Source organism: Stegostoma tigrinum, chromosome 8 (assembly GCF_030684315.1).
Source record: "Stegostoma tigrinum isolate sSteTig4 chromosome 8, sSteTig4.hap1, whole genome shotgun sequence".
Taxonomy (NCBI): Eukaryota; Metazoa; Chordata; class Chondrichthyes; order Orectolobiformes; family Stegostomatidae; genus Stegostoma; species Stegostoma tigrinum.
This window is the reverse complement of record NC_081361.1, coordinates 84,058,486-84,075,645: the sequence shown is the minus strand read 5'-3', so window position 1 is coordinate 84,075,645 and position 17,160 is coordinate 84,058,486. Positions and strand designations below refer to the sequence as shown.

The 17,160-nt window shown below is 44.5% G+C and overlaps 1 protein-coding gene and 1 long non-coding RNA gene across 5 annotated transcripts in view; one reads left to right on the top strand and one right to left on the bottom strand.

Moving 5' to 3' along the window:
• The window catches only part of LOC125456275 (uncharacterized), a 200,273-nt gene extending 189,540 nt beyond the window's left edge, over positions 1-10,733 (bottom strand). For both annotated transcript variants that reach the window (XR_009446077.1, XR_009446076.1), the window contains exons 1-2: positions 10,532-10,733; positions 8,732-8,828 (exon numbers count right to left, since the gene is read on the bottom strand). This is a non-coding gene — a long non-coding RNA (uncharacterized LOC125456275). The remainder of the gene's footprint in view (positions 1-8,731; positions 8,829-10,531) is intronic.
• LOC125456346 (choline transporter-like protein 3) overlaps positions 1-17,160 on the top strand; it is a 195,778-nt gene that overhangs the window by 41,230 nt on the left and 137,388 nt on the right. Inside the window, exon 2 of one of the 3 annotated variants that reach the window (XM_059648057.1) lies at positions 8,609-8,686. The exons of 1 other annotated variant lie outside the window; for it this stretch is intronic. The gene's annotated coding sequence lies outside the window, so the exon portion shown is untranslated. Of the gene's footprint in view, positions 1-8,608; positions 8,687-14,079; positions 14,101-17,160 lie in introns of those variants that run through there. One more of the 3 variants, XM_059648059.1, reaches the window with a different exon arrangement.

Sequence of the window (17,160 nt, the reverse complement as noted above, 5' to 3'; positions counted from 1 at the left end):
AAGCCAAAGGAATTAGGTTTCTAATCTTGCAAAGGCCTTGCACACAGACCTTATTGTGATTAAGCATTCCAAGAATCATGTCTTTCCAGGGGACGTGATATTGCCACAAGTAAGGTTATGATGACAGGAGTTGCTTGAGAAAATTGAAGATGTTTTGGTATTTGACATCCACACATAGAGAATGCTCTTTTGAGCAAATCTCTCAGAATTCATGAAGCTGGGAACATACAATGAGAGGAAATTTTAAAAATCTGAGGCAATTATCCTGTGGGGTCAGCATTTGCTTAACATCTTCAGCATTACTTTGACCAAGATAAACTCCATGCGCAGATTAAATGAAGTTTACCTGGCTGATGCTGTCCTTGTCATTCATGCTGCTGTTAACACTTGGCATTGTACTGCTCCCATCAGTGGGTGATGGTTGTAGTCAATCTCTGCTTTTGTCTTCTTGCCCATGATCATGGTTTTGTCAAACACAGCCCAGAATACTTTCAATTAATCTACCTATGTATCGGTGGAATAGGCCTAGACTTGCTGAGAGCCCAAATGGTAACCATTGGAAACAATACTGTCCAAATGGTGTCCCAAATGTTGCGGATGTTTGAGATTCATCTGCTTCATATTCAACTTGGAAAGAACTGTGCTCCAGGAAATTTGGGATTTAGTTCTTCCAGTACCAGTATCTTGTGTGGACACTTTCCAAGTGAAAGGTTAAGACAACTTGGATCTTGGATTCTCCAGCATCTGCAGTTCCCATTATCTTGGATCTAAGCCTATCCTGATGGTGTAATGTTTCTTTAAACTATATGTGATGGAGCTACACCAAACAATGAACTGATTGAACTTTTGAATGACACCATCCTGCTCATTTTCAATCCCCCACTATCAATATTCTGAGGTTTATCATTAACTAGAAATTGAGCCAGACCAGCTATATAAGTACTGTGGCTACAAGAACAGGTCAGAAGCTAGGAATCTTGCAATGAACACGTATACTCATTATTCATAGAATCCCGACAGTGCAGAAAGAAGCCATTCGCCTCACTGGGTCTACACCAGCACTCCAAGAGTTCCTCATCCTGTCCCTGCAGCCCCACATTTATCATGGTTAACCCACCGAGCCTGCACATCCCTGGACACTACAGGCAATTTAGCATAGCTAATCCACCTAACCTACCCATCTTTGGATTGTGGGAGGAAACCAGAGCACCCAAAGTAAAGCCACGCAGACGCGGGGAGAATGTGCAAATACCACACAGAGTCGCCCATGACTGGAATCGAACCTGGATCTCTGGCTCTGTGCAGCAGTGCTAACCAACGAGCCACCATACCACCCCAAAGCTTTAATCTCCAAAGCCAACCACAAGGCTCAAACCAGGAATTTGATTGAAGTTGCCTGAATGAGTGCAGCTCCCATAACACTCAAAACGCTTGACACCAGCCAAGATAAAGCAGACATTGATTGGCATGACACTAACAAACATACACTACCTTCACTACCAATGCCTAGTAATAGCAGTCGTACCAACTGCAGCAGAAATTCACTAAGATTCCTTACACAGCACCTTCGAAACCCACAACCTCAACCAGCTAGAAGGACAAGGGCAGCAAATACATGGGGACACCATCACCTGCAAGTTCACCTCCAAGCCACTCATCGTCCGGTCATGGAAATATGTTGGCGTTTCTTCGGTGTCACTGGGTCTGTATCCTGAACTTCTCTTTCTAACAACATTAGGAGTCAATCTGCAGCAGATGTATATCAAGAAAGCAGCTTACCACTAACTTCTTGAGGCAAACTATGAATGGGCAATCACTCCTGGCCAGCCAGTGACACCCATACCACGTGAATGAATTTAAAAATGAGATCCACACACAAATGAAAATTTGGATGTTCAGCCATTGCAGAATGACTAGATACTGCTCACTGCGTAAAAACTTAAATTAGAATCTGGAAATACACAGGATCAAATAAAAGGTCAATACAGTTAATCAGACGGAGCCCAAAATCTGGAGTGGTGGGCACATCACATATCTCAAAATCTGGAGTGGTGGGCACATCACATATCTCAAAATCTGGAGTGGTGGGCACATCACATATCTCAAAATTGATTTGCCATGTTTATTTTTAAATGGAAACCTCATCTCTGAAGAGGGAGAAAAGTTTTTAAATACCATGTTCTTGGTTTTACCTCGGATTAGCATTTCAATTCCATCAACTCATAGTATATGGTGAGCAACTAGAACACTTCAGCATGTTAATGCTGTCCCTTAAAAGTTACACCCAATATTTTCCATGTGGGCTCTGCCAACAAACTGATATAATCCGACTGGAATGGGAATTAAAGTCCATTAGAGTTGCTCTGGAACCTTATTCCCATCACTGCTGGGATTACTACTACATATGACTTTGGACAGAGGGTGATCAGGAATGTAAAACACGTCTAATCAGATAGTCTACACGATGATGCAAGAGATTCTGGGTTGCCCTTGATCTGACCTAATGGTACCAGTATCAAAAGAGCTCTTAAAATCAACATAGCTAGCACGCTATAAAACTGATCGCAAAGCATAGAATTTCAATATTTGCAATGCCATTTACTTCTCTTTTTAATAGTTATGTGTACAAAAGAGCTCAGTGATTCACTGTAGCTAACATTCATATGCCCACCTGATAAACTGAGAGTGTGGCAATATTATCCAAATGATACTGCAGCTATAAAACTGGTTGGGTCAAGGCATGGATCTACAGCAACCACAAGTCTCTGTCAACTTCATATCCAGAAGATTCAAAGGTGCCAGCGCATGACTGTAGCCACACTGTCCAATTTTCTGGCTCTTACACATAGCTAAAGTGTTTCTGTGGTAAATTCTTCACTTAGGGCTATCTAAAAGCACAGGATGACAACATCAGACAGGGGCTTACATTTCCTTCCACTCAATGCCATGTGAGAAAGGTGACTTGGGAGCATGGATTGTCAGCAGAGCACACTTTACAACAGACAAGAGATAGTAGGAACTGCCGATGTTAGAGTCTGAGATAACAAGGTGTGGAGCTGGATGAACACAGCAGGCCAGGCAGCATTAGAGGAACAGGAAAGCTGATGTTTCAGGTCTGGAACCTTCTTCAGAAATGGGAGAGGGGAAGGGGGCTCTGAAATAAATAGAGAGAGGGGGAGGCAGTGATAGAAGGTGGATAGTGAAGCAGATAGGTGGAGAGAAGATGGACAGGTCAGCGGGGTGGTGATGAATCTAGTAAAGGTAAGTGTAGGTAGGGTGTTGGGAAAGGGGTTGGTCAGTGACGAGGGATGGGGAGGGTAGGTGGGAGGGAAGATGGACAGGTCAAGTAGGCAGGGACAAGAGGGTGTGCTGGTCTTAGGATGAGGACAAGCCCTGTTTGAGACCTGTTCCCAACAGTCTGCCATTTCAACTCAGCTTGGTCTGGAGCAGGAGGAGAAATCTGCCAGAAACCTTATTAAGCAAAGATTACTTAGGGTCCCAAGGTTGTCATGAGACCCTTGATGTTTTCTTAGCCTGTCTCCGAGCCACCCACTACAGTCACCCTTCCAGGTGAACTCTTTGTGACTACACCAGGACCCACCGATGTAAAATAAACTAAGTAAACTGTTTTTTTAATAAGAAGGTAAGTCCTAGGAGGAAGGAGTGAGCTCCCTTTTTGAGTCACCTTGCTACCAGAAGCCTTGCTCCAAAACAGGTCTGCGATGTCAAAATGACCAGGCAGCTTAACATTGGGACATTCAATTACAGGATTGGGACAGAGTACCCCATTATAAGAATGGTCTACAGGCAACCTATCAGCAGTATTTTCCCTCCAGTCCTACAAGCAGCATTGGAGCGTCATTGTCGTTATAAGGCAAACCCTTCTCACCTCCATTCATCTGCAAGGTCTCCTGATGTGCAGACAATTTCATTTCATGGTGTGAAACATGAATTGGAAAGAGAGGTTAAATTTGGGGCACACACCCTCACCATTCTTTTAGCGTGGATCAGTGCTCGGTCTGCTGCTTTTCGTCATTTATATAAATGATTAGTAAGTTTGCAGATGACACCAAAATTGGAGGTGTGGTCGACAGGGAAGAAGGTTACCTCAGAGTACAATGGGATCTTGATCAGATGGGCCAATGAGCCAAGGTGTAGCAGATAGAGTTTAGTTTAGATAAATGTGAGGTGCTGCATTTTGGAAAGGCAAATCAGGCCAGGACTTATATGCTTAATGATAAGGTCCTGGGGAGTGTTGCTGAACAGAGACTTCGGGGTGCAGGTTCATAGTTCCTTGAAAGTTCCGTCACAGATAGATAGGATAGTGAAGAAGGTGTTTGGTATGCTTGCCTTTTTTGATCATTGCATTGAGTATAGGAGCTGGGAGGTTGTGTTGCGGCCGTACAGGATATTGGTTGGGCCACTTTTGGAAAACTGCATTCAGTTCTGGACTCCCTGCTATACGAAGAATGTTGTGCAACTTGATAGGTTTCAGAAAAGATTCACAAAATGTTGCCAGGATAGGAGGGTGTGAGCTGTAGGTAGAGGCTGAATAAGTTGGGGCTATTTTCCATGGAGCGTCAGAGACAGAGGGCTGACCTTACAGATATTTAAGTGAAGAGCAGGTTAGTCACCCATTTATCAACCTCATCTTACACCAGAAACAGATGCCTCAGATGCACTTTGCCAATTTATTCATTTTTACCCACGCTGCCCATCTTTCAATGTTAACATTGTTGTACCATGATCTGGTTTCATTCTTTATCATTGGCTGTATACTTGAACAGCAAATCATGTCTGTGTTTTGAACATTACTGTATTGGGTCCAATGTTTTATTAAAAATATGCGGCATGTTTTTCATCGGAAGGCCTATTTCACAAATGAAAGTTAGAGGTCATGGTAGATGCTTGTTAGTCTGAGCATCAGCCAAAGCCATTTGGTGATAAGATTTTTTCCAGAATCAGTAATTTAAGCTCCAACTACATTGACTCTGTCTGTACCTCTTCCTTGACAACATTAAACTCTTCAGAGCACGTAATGTCCCTTTAACTACTTTCTTCACTTGTCTAACTCACAAATATAATTACTTCCAGATCATTTTATTTTGCATTCTCCATCTGTTTGCAAGCAAATGCTAGATTTTAGACATTCCCCATCCCATGAGCCACATTGGGGGAGCTGAAATCCAGACTTCTGCAAATGTTATAAGAATAGATTTTACTGTAATGTCATTGCTTCCCACACTTTTAAAATATTTCTTTTAAAATAGTACTCACTTTCCACTCTTGTCTAATCTGCCTTTAGTTCAGTCTTCCTCTCTGTTTATGTCTGTCGCTCCTTTATTTCTCAAGGCCTTAATCCTGTAAGTAAATTGCTTTCTGCATGGACAGCAACATCATCTATATTTCCTTCTTTTGTGAACTCATTCGCATTGCTTTTATTTTCTCAGTCCTCTTTCCCAGTCTAACTGTCTTGTCACAAAACTAACATTATTCTCCAAAGTGGAATTTCTCACAAATTTTATTTTGGCCATGCATTTATCTCCCTGAGCCCCTTTCCCGTTCCTAGCCCGTGACTTAGGAAGTATTTCTGAAATTACTGCCTATGACATTTGCTCCTAAATCATCTCACAGAACTACAGGCTTATCTTCACTTCTTTCATGGCTCCTACCTGAACCGTGATAACTGTTTGCTTTCACTGCCATCACTCAAGTTTTTCCAATTTACTTGATATGTCCTAATGCCCCAGCACCAAGGAGTCAATGAAGCATACACGTCTTTTGCTTTGGAGAATCAAACCCTCTAGCCCTCTTGTCCCTGCCACAGCTGCAGTCGCTGATCTTTATGAGAAGCTAAGGTTTTCTGAGCATTCTTGTTGAGCTCTCTGTCTCTTCCCGATTCCTCAGATAATTACCCAATCTTTCAACCCCATGTCCCATTAGTGTGACCACCCTGTCACTCCTGAAAATTGCTCTCTGATTGTTAATGTGTGATCACGAGCAGGAAAGTCACCGGGAGAAAGTACAGAAGTTCAAAGTAGTGTAAATCTGAATGAAAGACAAACAATTATTTTCCTACATAAAAAAGTTTTTAGCAACATAACTGGATTTTATCCACCCCATTCTGTAAACTGAACCATGCTCAACTCATATTTGTTATGGAGAAGCAAATTTTAAATGGTCATCATGACATAAAGTTAAACCATTTTGTTTTGGAATCTTCTGTATCTCACATCCTTGATAGTGGTGCCTTAAAACTATAAATATCTTTGACCGGCTGCACTTGTCCCACTCTCACCCACTCCTATTTAATGCTTTCAGGGCAAAGCAGTAGATAAATTTTAGTTCAAGGATCCCAGGGAGAAAGCCATGCTGTATTTACTAGCTTCTCCGTCACTGTGAGGTCTACAGAACTTTGTAATGAATTATATTTCACTACAATGGACGTGAGCAATACTGGTGAGGTCACATCTATCGGAGAATTCTCATTCATAGTAGGCACCTTCTTGTGTAATTCATATTATAATTATTTTTAATCATATGACATTTCTCTGATGTAGATGGGATTTAAACTCAAGCTCAGAGGTAGGGACACTACAAAGTTCCTCAAATGGACAGCTCTGCCTTCCTTAAATTTGAAAAGCTGTCACAGTGAGCTGGGAATCCACGTCCCCAGGGCATTAGCCTTGGATTACTAGAATCAGTGACATAACAGGGTGTAGAGCTGGATGAACACAGCAGGCCAAGCAGCATCTTAAGAGCAGGAAAGCTGATTTCTGATGAAGGGTTTAGGTCCGAAACGTCAGCCTTCCTGCTCCTAAGATGCTGCATGGCCTGCTGTGTTCATCCAGCTCCACACCTTCTTATCTCGGATTCTCCAGCATCTGCAGTTCCTATTATCTTAGAATCAGTGACATTACCACTTCACCACTATCTCCCCTTCAGGACCGCTGATGCATATACTAGGTATTTTTAATTGACATACTTGAACATATACAGGCACACCTCTGAAGCAGGGGTACTGGAAATCAGACTTTCTGGCTCAGAGGCAGAGGCAATACCACTACTCAAGATGAACACTCATTTGGTTTCCATATGGCTTGCTTAATTGACTGGCTTGAGGTTACTGTAGAAGGCATTTTTGCTTTTTAGAAAACTCATCAGTGAATTACTGGTAGTCAGGGAGTTTAAAGGTGACAGGTTCTCATCTCTGATGGAGATTAGTGAACATGTTGAAGTTTTAAACAGATTGAATTCAATTTCACAGTTTGCGGGTCCTGAGCATTGATGGCTAAGCTGTTATTTACCAGTATATCACCATCTCTGATCATAACAAGGTGTAGAGCTGGGTGAACCACAGCAGGCCAAGCAGCATCAGAGGAGCAGGAAGGCTGATGTTTCGGGCCTAGACCCTTCTTCTGAAATGGGGGAGGGGAAGGGGGATCTAAAATAGGGAGAGAGGGGGAGGCAGATAGAAGATGGATAGAGGAGAAGATAAGTGGAGAGGAGACAAACAAGTCAAAGAGGTGGAGATGGAGCCAGTAAAGGCGAGTATAGGTGGGGAGGAAGGGAGCAGATAGGTCAGTCTAGGGAGAATGGACAGGTCAAGGGGGTGGGATGAGGTTGGTATGTTGGAAATGGGAGTGGGGCTTGAGGTGGGAGGAGTGGCTAGGTGGGAGGAAGGACAGGTTAGGGAGGTGGGGATGAGCTGGGCTGGTTTGGGATGCTCACCATCTCTATGGGGTCATTGTGGGGTACAATGGATTGAATCTCTGACCTATCAACCTGTGACGTGATGGATCAAGACAAACATGCCACATGTGAAAGTTCACCTGACACCTAATCATCTGCTAACAGAACTTATCTTAACAACAATGGGCTTTGAGAGATATAACGTGATATACGTCCTCCTTTTTTGATAAAGACAGATTATCAAAGCTGTCCTTTATCTATTGGTCTTCTAGTCCACTTTTAAATCAGTGGCTAGTCAATGTAACAAACACAAGCATACATCCCGATAATAATCATAAACCTGGGCGTTCTACTCTCAACATTTGTACAACCTTTAAATATTTCCTTTCTGAGCAGTGTCACATTTTATTCAGGATATTGAAATATTCATAATACGCCATTAACTTTCGCAACATCTATTTGGTTATAACAAAATATTATGCACGCCCAATTTAACATGAACCAAAATACTCCCTGTATTACATATGTGGGTATTCTTTTTCAACTCTGTTGTATTAAGTCTTCACATTATGAGGGAGGCTAACTTCAGCAGATAGAGAGGTTGGAAGTCAGAGAATATGACTACCATTATGCGCAGGGCACTTTCTTGTTGCCCTGTCATCTCCAGCTGTCAAACTGCTGCAAGATACTGAGACCTTCCTTTTAGATCTGGTATAATGCTGATACAGTTAGGCATCAACAGGACAAGGCTACAATCCAGCACACAGTTCCAGACAGATTTCATATATACCCAGCTGTGAGACCAATTCAACAATTCCACAACCTCCATAACCACCAACACAAAGTAAGTGGGTTATGCAGCTGGGAAATATTCACCATTACCAAAGTTACAGCTTTGAATATTTATTCATCACAGGCACAGTACAATGAACTAATGCACTGGACCAGCTAACATAGATACAGAGTCCCACAACAACACCATCTGTTGTGCAAGGTCAGTAAAATCTTCTGTTCCAAATGTAGCTACTCACAGTATTACCTGGAGGCTTTGTGTCAAGTGTTTCAACATTGCAACATTTCTGCTCTGTCCATGATATCGGGAAAATGGATTTTCCAGTGGAAATACCCTTTTTATTCTGGAAAAAGACAAGGAATAAAAATGTAAGGAAGCCACTAATTCACTTTGCATCAGACACAGACTTCATTTTTGTGTCGGTATTATCTACCGATATTTCAAATATGCAGTGATATAAAGAACGTGTGGCACATATGCAGCAGCTTTTATGACCGCTGGATGTCACAAAGGGCCTTACAGCTAATTAAACACTTTTAAGTGTTATACTGTAAGAAACTGAGCATACAGCAAACTCCCCAAAGGAGAAACATGATTATTAGTCATGGAGACTTTTTATTGGCACAGAAAGAGGCTGCCCAGCCCATATATCTGTTCTGGTGACATTGATTGAGGGGTAAACATAGGCCAGGACTCTGGGGTGAAACAGTGCCATGAGATTTATCACATCCACCCAGAGGGGTGACAGAACCTTGGACCAGTGCGTCTGAAAGGTTGCACTTCCTTACATACTCCACTGCATTACACTATCAGCCCTGACTCTTATGCTCAAGTACTAGTGTGGGATCTGAACTTGGAAGCTTATGATTTAGTGACAACAATTGTGCCATGATTGCCACACAGCCAAGCTGGGGGGCAGTAGAGGTTGATGAAACAACCAAGGAGTCACAGTAGGGACTTGAATAAAATCTGTAAATGGCATTAATTATGGAACTGAAATTGGAAGAAGAAAACTGAAGAACATGCTTATTCAATGAGGTAAGATTATAGGCTGGAGACTGTGATCAATGTTGAGCGACATTGCCAAATCCCCAGAAGAGTCTAATTCTGAGACTACCTTGTTGATGTTGTTAAGTTTTATGGTCAATACACACCTTGAACACCCATATCCTATTATTGGCACATGATACAGGAAACATTTCAGACCAGAGAACATTGCAAACATTAATATCAGAAGATTAAACAGCAAAGCAAAAGGTAAGTATAGGAGGGGGCTGCAATTAACAGAGATTCATCTTAGTTAGGAATGATTACTGAATGCCAGCTAATGTAAATCTGGACCCTCGCCGGGGTCTCTCTCGATTCCACGATCGCAGTGTCTGGTTCCTCGAAACTTTACTCTTTATTTCTTCAATCGGCTGGGTACAGATCATCCAGAATCACAGAAGTTGAGCACTTCCGTACTTCTTGGAGGAGCTGCACATCATAGGTTAATACAAAGACATTTTATACTTTTCTTAAAGCAGAGTACATGGCGTGGTCGCATAGTGTTTTCAATCAATTGCCAATCAATACATGATGTTGCCTCATTGACAGTTACCTAATCCAATAGTATTAACTGGTAAACAACTTCTGTCACAATGTTTAGGTTACTGAATTGTCTCACCATTTAGCGCCATAACATTTGCTACTGAAGGTCAGCTAGAATGGTTAGTACTGCATTATCTTATCATTACTGCGTTATCTATGCTGCAACCCTAGCAGAATGCAAAGTTCCCAGTCTAAAAGAGCAGATCTAGCAGAATTCACAGTTCCCAGGCTGGAAGCCATTTTGTTGCCAACTTGCACAGCAGCCATCTTGTGCCTGCACCCAAATTACAGACTCACACTAACACCGCTCTCTAGAATTCCCCTTCCATTTCAGAAGAACAAAACAGGATGCCACTTTTTTTCATCACATGTTTCACAATTCAGCCCAGAGCAAGTGTCAACCCCTTACATTCATTCATCTAATTGAGCCAAATGGACTTAACAATTACACTTCACCTTGTTCTCCACAGACAGCCACCTTGGTTATCCAGTTAACATTGCATTTCAAATCTTCCACCATAATCTGAGATATTTTCCTTTCTGCTTATTCATTTTCCTCCACTCATTTGCTGGCCTTTAAGACTGCCCCCTTAATCATCCAATTCAGTGATCGAACTATACACTGCCATTGGCTTGTGCACAAAGAGAGGCAGCCAGAGAAGGGTCACCCAGACCTGAAACATTAACTCTGATTTCTCTCCGCAGATACTGCCGGACCTGCTGAGCTTTTCCAGCAACTTCTCTTTTTGTTTTTGAGCCAGGTACAGCAATTGAATGCAGCTGTCCTTCAGGAGAGATCTGAGTAATCCAAGCAAGACAGTCCGATGTGAGAAAATTAGTTGTAAAAATCATGAAAGATTTTGAATGGCTTGTGAATTTTTAAGAATGAAGCTCTTACAAACTCTGTGAATCCAGAGATTCAAGCGACCTTGGCCCATTGCCTCCCTCTAGTGGCTACAATAAGGTATACAAGGTTTGAATGCTGCCTTTAACAGAAAAATATTCAAAAGCAGCACCAGAGCCGATTATAATAAAGTGTGAGGCTGGATGAACACAGCAGGCCCAGCAGCATCTCAGGAGCACGAAAGCTGACGTTTCAGGCCTAGACCCTTCATCAGAGAGGGGGATGGGGAGAGGGCTCTGGAATAAATAGGGAGGGAGGGGGAGACGGACCGAAGATGGAGAGAAAAGAAGATAGGTGGAGAGGAGAGTATAGGTGGGGAGGTAGGGAGGGGATAGGTCAGTCCAGGGAAGACGGACAGGTCAAGGAGGTGGGATGAGGTTAGTAGGTAGGAAATGGAGGTGCGACTTGGGGAGGCTTGGGGACCGCTTTGCAGAACACCTCCGCTCGGTTCGCAATAAACAGCTGCACCTCCCAGTCGTGAACCATTTCCACTCCCCCTCCCATTCCTAAGACGACATGTCCATCATGGGCCTCCTGCAGTGCCACAATGATGCCACCCGAAGGTTGCAGGAACAGCAACTCATATTCCGCTTGGGAACCCTGCAGCCCAATGGTATCAATGTGGACTTCACAAGCTTCAAAATCTCCCCCTCCCCCAATGCATCCCAAAACCAGCCCAGTTCGTCCCCTCCCCCCACTGCACCACACAACCAGCCCAGCTCTTCCCCTCCACCCACTGCATCCCAAAACCAGTCCAGCCTGTCTCTGCCTCCCTAACCTGTTCGTCCTCTCTCCCATCCTTTCCTCCCACCCCAAGCCGCACCTCCATCTCCGACCTACTAACCTCATCCCACCTTCTTGACCTGTCCGTCTTCGCTGGACCAACCTATCCCCTGCCTACCTCCCCACCTATACTCTCCTCTCCACCTATCTTCTTTTCTCCCCATCTTCGGTCCGTCTCCCCCTCTCTCCCTATTTATGCCAGAACCCTCACCCCATCCCCCTCTCTGATGAAGGATCTAGGCCCGAAACGTCAGCTTTTGTGCTCCTGAGATGCTGCTGGGCCTGTTGTGTTCATCCAGCCTCACATTTTATTATCTTGGATTCTCCGGCATCTGCAGTTCCCATTATCACCAGAGCCGATTACCCCTCCGCAGGTTGTCAGCAAGCCAAAGGAAAGGCAGATGATCACAGAACAGGTTTTTCAGAAAATCCAAAAGATGGAGAGGTTTACAAGAGAGAACTTAGTGAGGATACAAGATACCAAGGTGTAGAGCTGGATGGACGCAGCAGGCCAAGCAGCATCAGAGGAGCAGGAAAACTGATGTTTCAGGCCTAGACTCTTCTTCAGAAATGGGGAAGGGGAAGAAGGCTGTGATATAAATAGGGAGAGAGGGGAAAGTGGATCGAAGATGGATAGAGGAGAAGATAGGTGGAGAGGAGACAGACAACTTAGAGAGGAGGAGATGAAGCCAGTAGACGTGAATGTAGGTGGGGAGGTGGGGAGTGGATATGTCTGTTCAGGGAGGATGGACAAGTCAAGTGGGCGGGATGAGGTTAGTAGGTAGGAAATGGAGGTGCGGCTTGAGGTGGGAGGAGGGGATAGGTGAGAGGAAGAACAGATTAGGGAAGTGGGGACGAGCTGGGCTGGTTTTGTGCTGCAGTGGGGGAAGGGGAGATTTGAAGCTTGTGAAGTCCACATTGATACCATTGGGCTGCAGGGTTCCCAAGCGGAATATGAGTTGCTGTTCCTGCAACCTTCAGGTGGCATCATTGTGGCACTGCAGGAGGCCCATGATGGACATGTTGTCTGAGGAATGGGAGGAGGAGTTGAAGTGGTTCGTGACGGGGAGGTGCAGCCGTTTATTGCGAACCGAGCGGAGGTGTTCTGCAAAGTGGTCCCCAAGCCTCCGCTTGGTTTCCCCGATGTAGAGGATGCCACAATGGGAACAGCGGATGCAGTATACCACATTGGCAGATGTGCAGATGAATATCTGCTTAATGTGGAATGTCATCTTGGTGCCTGGGATAGGGGTGAGGGGTGAGGTGTGGGGGCAGGTGTAGCATTTCCTGCGGTTGCAGGGGAAGGTGCCGGGTGTGGTGGGGTTCGAGGGGAGTGTGGAGCGGACAAGGGAGTCACGGAGAGAGTGGTCTCTCCGGAAAGCAGACAGGGGTGGGGATGGAAAAATATCTTGGGTGGTGGGGTCGGATTGCAGATGGCGGAAATGCCAGATGATGATGCATTGTATCCGGAGGTTGGTGGCGCGATACGTGAGGACGAGGCGGATTCTCTTTTGGTTGTTATTGCAAGGAGGGGGTGTGAGGGATGAGTTGCAGGAAATGCGGGAGACACGGTTGAGGGCATTCTCGACCACTGCGGGGGGGAAATTGCGGTCCTTGAAAACGAGGACATCTGAGATATACGGGAGTGGAATGCCTTATCCTGGGAGCAGATGCGGCGAAGTTGAAGCAATTGGGAATAGGGGATGGAATTTTTGCAGGAAGGTGGGTGGGAGGAGGTGTATTCTAGGTAGCTGTGGGCTTGAAACGGATATCGGTTTTCTGGTGGTTGCCAGAGATAGAAATAGAGAGGTCCAGGGAGGAGAGAGGGGTATTAGAGTTGGTCCAGGTGAACTTAAGGTTGGGGTGGAAGGTGTTGGTGAAATGGATGAACTGTTCGACCTCCTCTTTGGAGCATGAGGCGGCGCCGATACAGTCATCAATGTACCAGAGGAGGAGGTGGGAGATAGTGCCAGTGTAGCTAATGAGGATACATTGGCTTTGGAGAGAGTGTATCTTATATTTACCAGAATGTTAAATTACAAGGTAAAATTACACAATCTGGGGTAGTATTGCTGAAACGTAGAAGATTAAAGGGTGACTCGATCAGTGTTTTTAGGAATATTAAAAGAAACTGATACAGTAGATGAAGAGAAAATATTTTCCCTGGTTGGCTCAGCTCCTAATTCCTCAAAACCTCTCACCAATGTCAGCGCCCAATTCAGGAATGTAATGATATGTTCAGTTGCAGTAATGTTTAAGAAGCTTGACCATATTCAGGACAGAGCAGCTTGTTAGAGCTTCTGCACTCAAGGTACACCCTGTCCAACATCAGTGACCCGTAAGTATCATGTTTACAAAGTACAGGATGTAGTGCAGCAACCACTCACCATCTATCCTGGGACCTCAGCACTGAGAATGACAGCAGTAACATTCCTGAAACACCATCACTTCCGGGTCACAGGCCAGCCTGAACATATACTGCTGTGTTATGGCTGCTAAGCAAATCTACTGAAATTCTCAACTTAACAATTTGATTTGATTTGATTTACAGGTGTCACATGTACCTATATACAGTGAAAAGTTCTGTTTTGTGTGCAGTATGGGCAGCTCATATCATACAAAGATCTTAGGGTGATTGAACAGAGGTGGGAATACGAAGTTACGGCTTCAAAGAAAGTGCAAAAAGACCAAGATCAACATGAGATTTGAAATTTGGGAGGTGCGATCAGAAGTCTAATGTCAGTGGGGAAGATGCTGTTCTTGAATTTGTTGGTATGTGTACTTAAGCTTTTGTATCTTCTGCCTGACAGAAGAGGTTGGAGGAGATTATAAGCAGGGTGGGAAGGGACTTTGATGTTGTTGGCTGCCATTACGAGGCACTGAGTATAGATGGAGTCAGTAGAGGGAAGGTTGGCTTGCGTGATGATCTGGGCTGTGCTCACAACTTTCTGTAGTTGATTACAGTCCTGGGTGAAGCAATTGTTATGCCAAGGTGTGATGCATCTGGATAGAATGCTTTCTATGGTGCATCTGTAAGAGTTGGTGAGAGTCTTTGTGGAAATGCTAAACTTCAGTAGGCTCCTGAGGAAGAAGAGGTGTTTTTGAGTCATCTTGACCATCACATCCTTGTGGAGGGTCCAGGATAGATTGTTGGTGATCATCACTCCTCAGAACTTGGCAGTTTCAACCATCTCCACCTCTGCTCCATTGATGTAGAAAGGGGTGTGGCCTCCTCCTTTCTTCCTGAGCTGTTTAGTTTCGCTGCCAATGAGGGAGAAATTGTCATTTTTACACTACGTCACCTCTTTCCTGTATTCTGTTTCGTCAATGTTTGATATCTTGGCCTGAAACAGTGGTATTGTGAGTGAACTTGGAGATGGAGATGGGGCGAAATGTGGCCACACAGTCATGAGTGCACAGAGAGTACACTCGGGGGTGGAGTATGCAGCCTTGCAGGATGCGGTGTCGAGGATTGTCCTGGAGGAGGTGCTGTTGCCCATTCTCACTGACTGTGGTCTGTGGGTCAGGAAGTTGAGGATCCGGTTGCAGAGGGTGGAGTTGAGATCTGGGTGTGGGAGTTTGGAGATTAGTTTGGTTGGGAATATAGCATTGATGGCGGAGCTGTAATCAATAAGTAGGAGCCTGATGCATGTATCCTTATCATCCAGATGTTCTAGGGTTGAGTGTGGGGATAGGGAGATGGCATCTGCTGTGGATCTGTTTCACTGGTAGGCAATTGCAAAGGATCAAGGCAGGCTGGGAGGTTAGCGTTGATGTGGGCCATGACTAACTTCTTGGAGCACTTCATGATTATGGAGGTCAGAGCCACTGAGCGATAGTCATTGAGGCACATTGTATGTGTTTTCTTTGATACCAGGATGATGGAGATCTTCTTGAAGCAGGTGGGAACTTCAGATTGTAGCAAGGGGAGGTTAAAGATGTCTGTGAATACGCCCGCTAGCTAGCCCACACAGGATCTGAGTGCACGGCCAGGGTCTTTGTCTGGGCCAGGCACTTTCCTTGGATTTACTCTCAAGGGAGGCCAACCTAATGTGCCTGGCAGTGACAGAGGGAACAGGTTCATCTGAGGCTGTGTGGGAAAGTGACAGTGTTTCACTGACCTTTTGTTCGAACCGAGCGTAAAGTACATTGAGCAAATCACAGCGTATGTACTTCTGTCTGCTGGTCTGTTCTGCTTCATTTTGTAGCTTGTTACGTAGTGTAGGCCTTGCTACAGACAGTGGGTGTCTGTGTGGCTTGTTTGGGTCTCTAACTTGGTCCAGCATTTCCTCTTGGCCTCTCTAATGACCTTACAGAGATCATATCTGAATATCCTGTAAAGGACAGGGTGATCTGACTTGAATGCCGTATGCCTGATCTTCAGTAGGCAGTGAATTTTGTGGGAAGCCCCTTCACCACGCAGCTTTCAACAGTTCCAAGAAGAAGGTCCTTAACCTTCTCAGGGCAACTAAAGATGGACCAAAAATGTCACTTTGTGAGGGCAGCCAACACCCTGGGAACGGGTAGTGCAATAATACAAAACAGTATATATCATTTCAGAAGGTATTCTGGCGGAGGGGAACTACGAAAGAACTTAACAACTGTAGTTGGAGATGAGATAATTTACAAAATGAAATTATTGCTACTAATATGTTGTGTACTGTAGGAACTGTTACAGAAAGAAAGAGAAAGAAACATTTAGTTCACCTTCTGCCATCCTCGTAGCTTCAAGAGAGTGAGGTTACTGGCTTACAGAGCAATACCCTGCAATAGAACCAGTCTTGACAAATATAAAAATGTATGAACAAAGGGTGGCTCAATGTTAGATAACAAAGTGTGGAGCTGGATGAACACAGCAGGCCAAGCAGTATCTTAGGGGCACAAAATCTGACGTTTTGGGCCTAGACCCAGTGTTAGCACTGCCATCTCACAGCGCCAGGGTCTCAGCTTCGATGCCACCCTCAGGCAACTGCCTGAGGGGAGTTTGCACATTCTCCCAGTGCCTGTGTGGGTTTCTTCCGGGTGCTCCGGTTTCCTCCCACAGTCCAAAGATGTGTAGGTAGGTTGGCCATGCTAAATTGCATGCAGAGTCCAGGGATATCTGTTTTCACCAGGTGTCTACTCCATAATGCCCCAGCCTTCCTCAGAACCGACAGTAGCTATGAAAATGTCCATTTGTATGTAGAAGATAGGGGATTACGTGTAAATGATAGGTGGCAATAGACCCCAAAGAAAGACAAAAACAGTTGGACAGATGAAGAAGTGAATAATGATCTGGCTAGGAGGGTCTCCATTAACAGCTATTCACCCTCGTAGCTAGATTGTTATCCACTCCTTTCGGTCTAACTGTTCTTTTCTCTGTTTGGGCTCCATCCCCACCTATCGTTTACTCCTAATG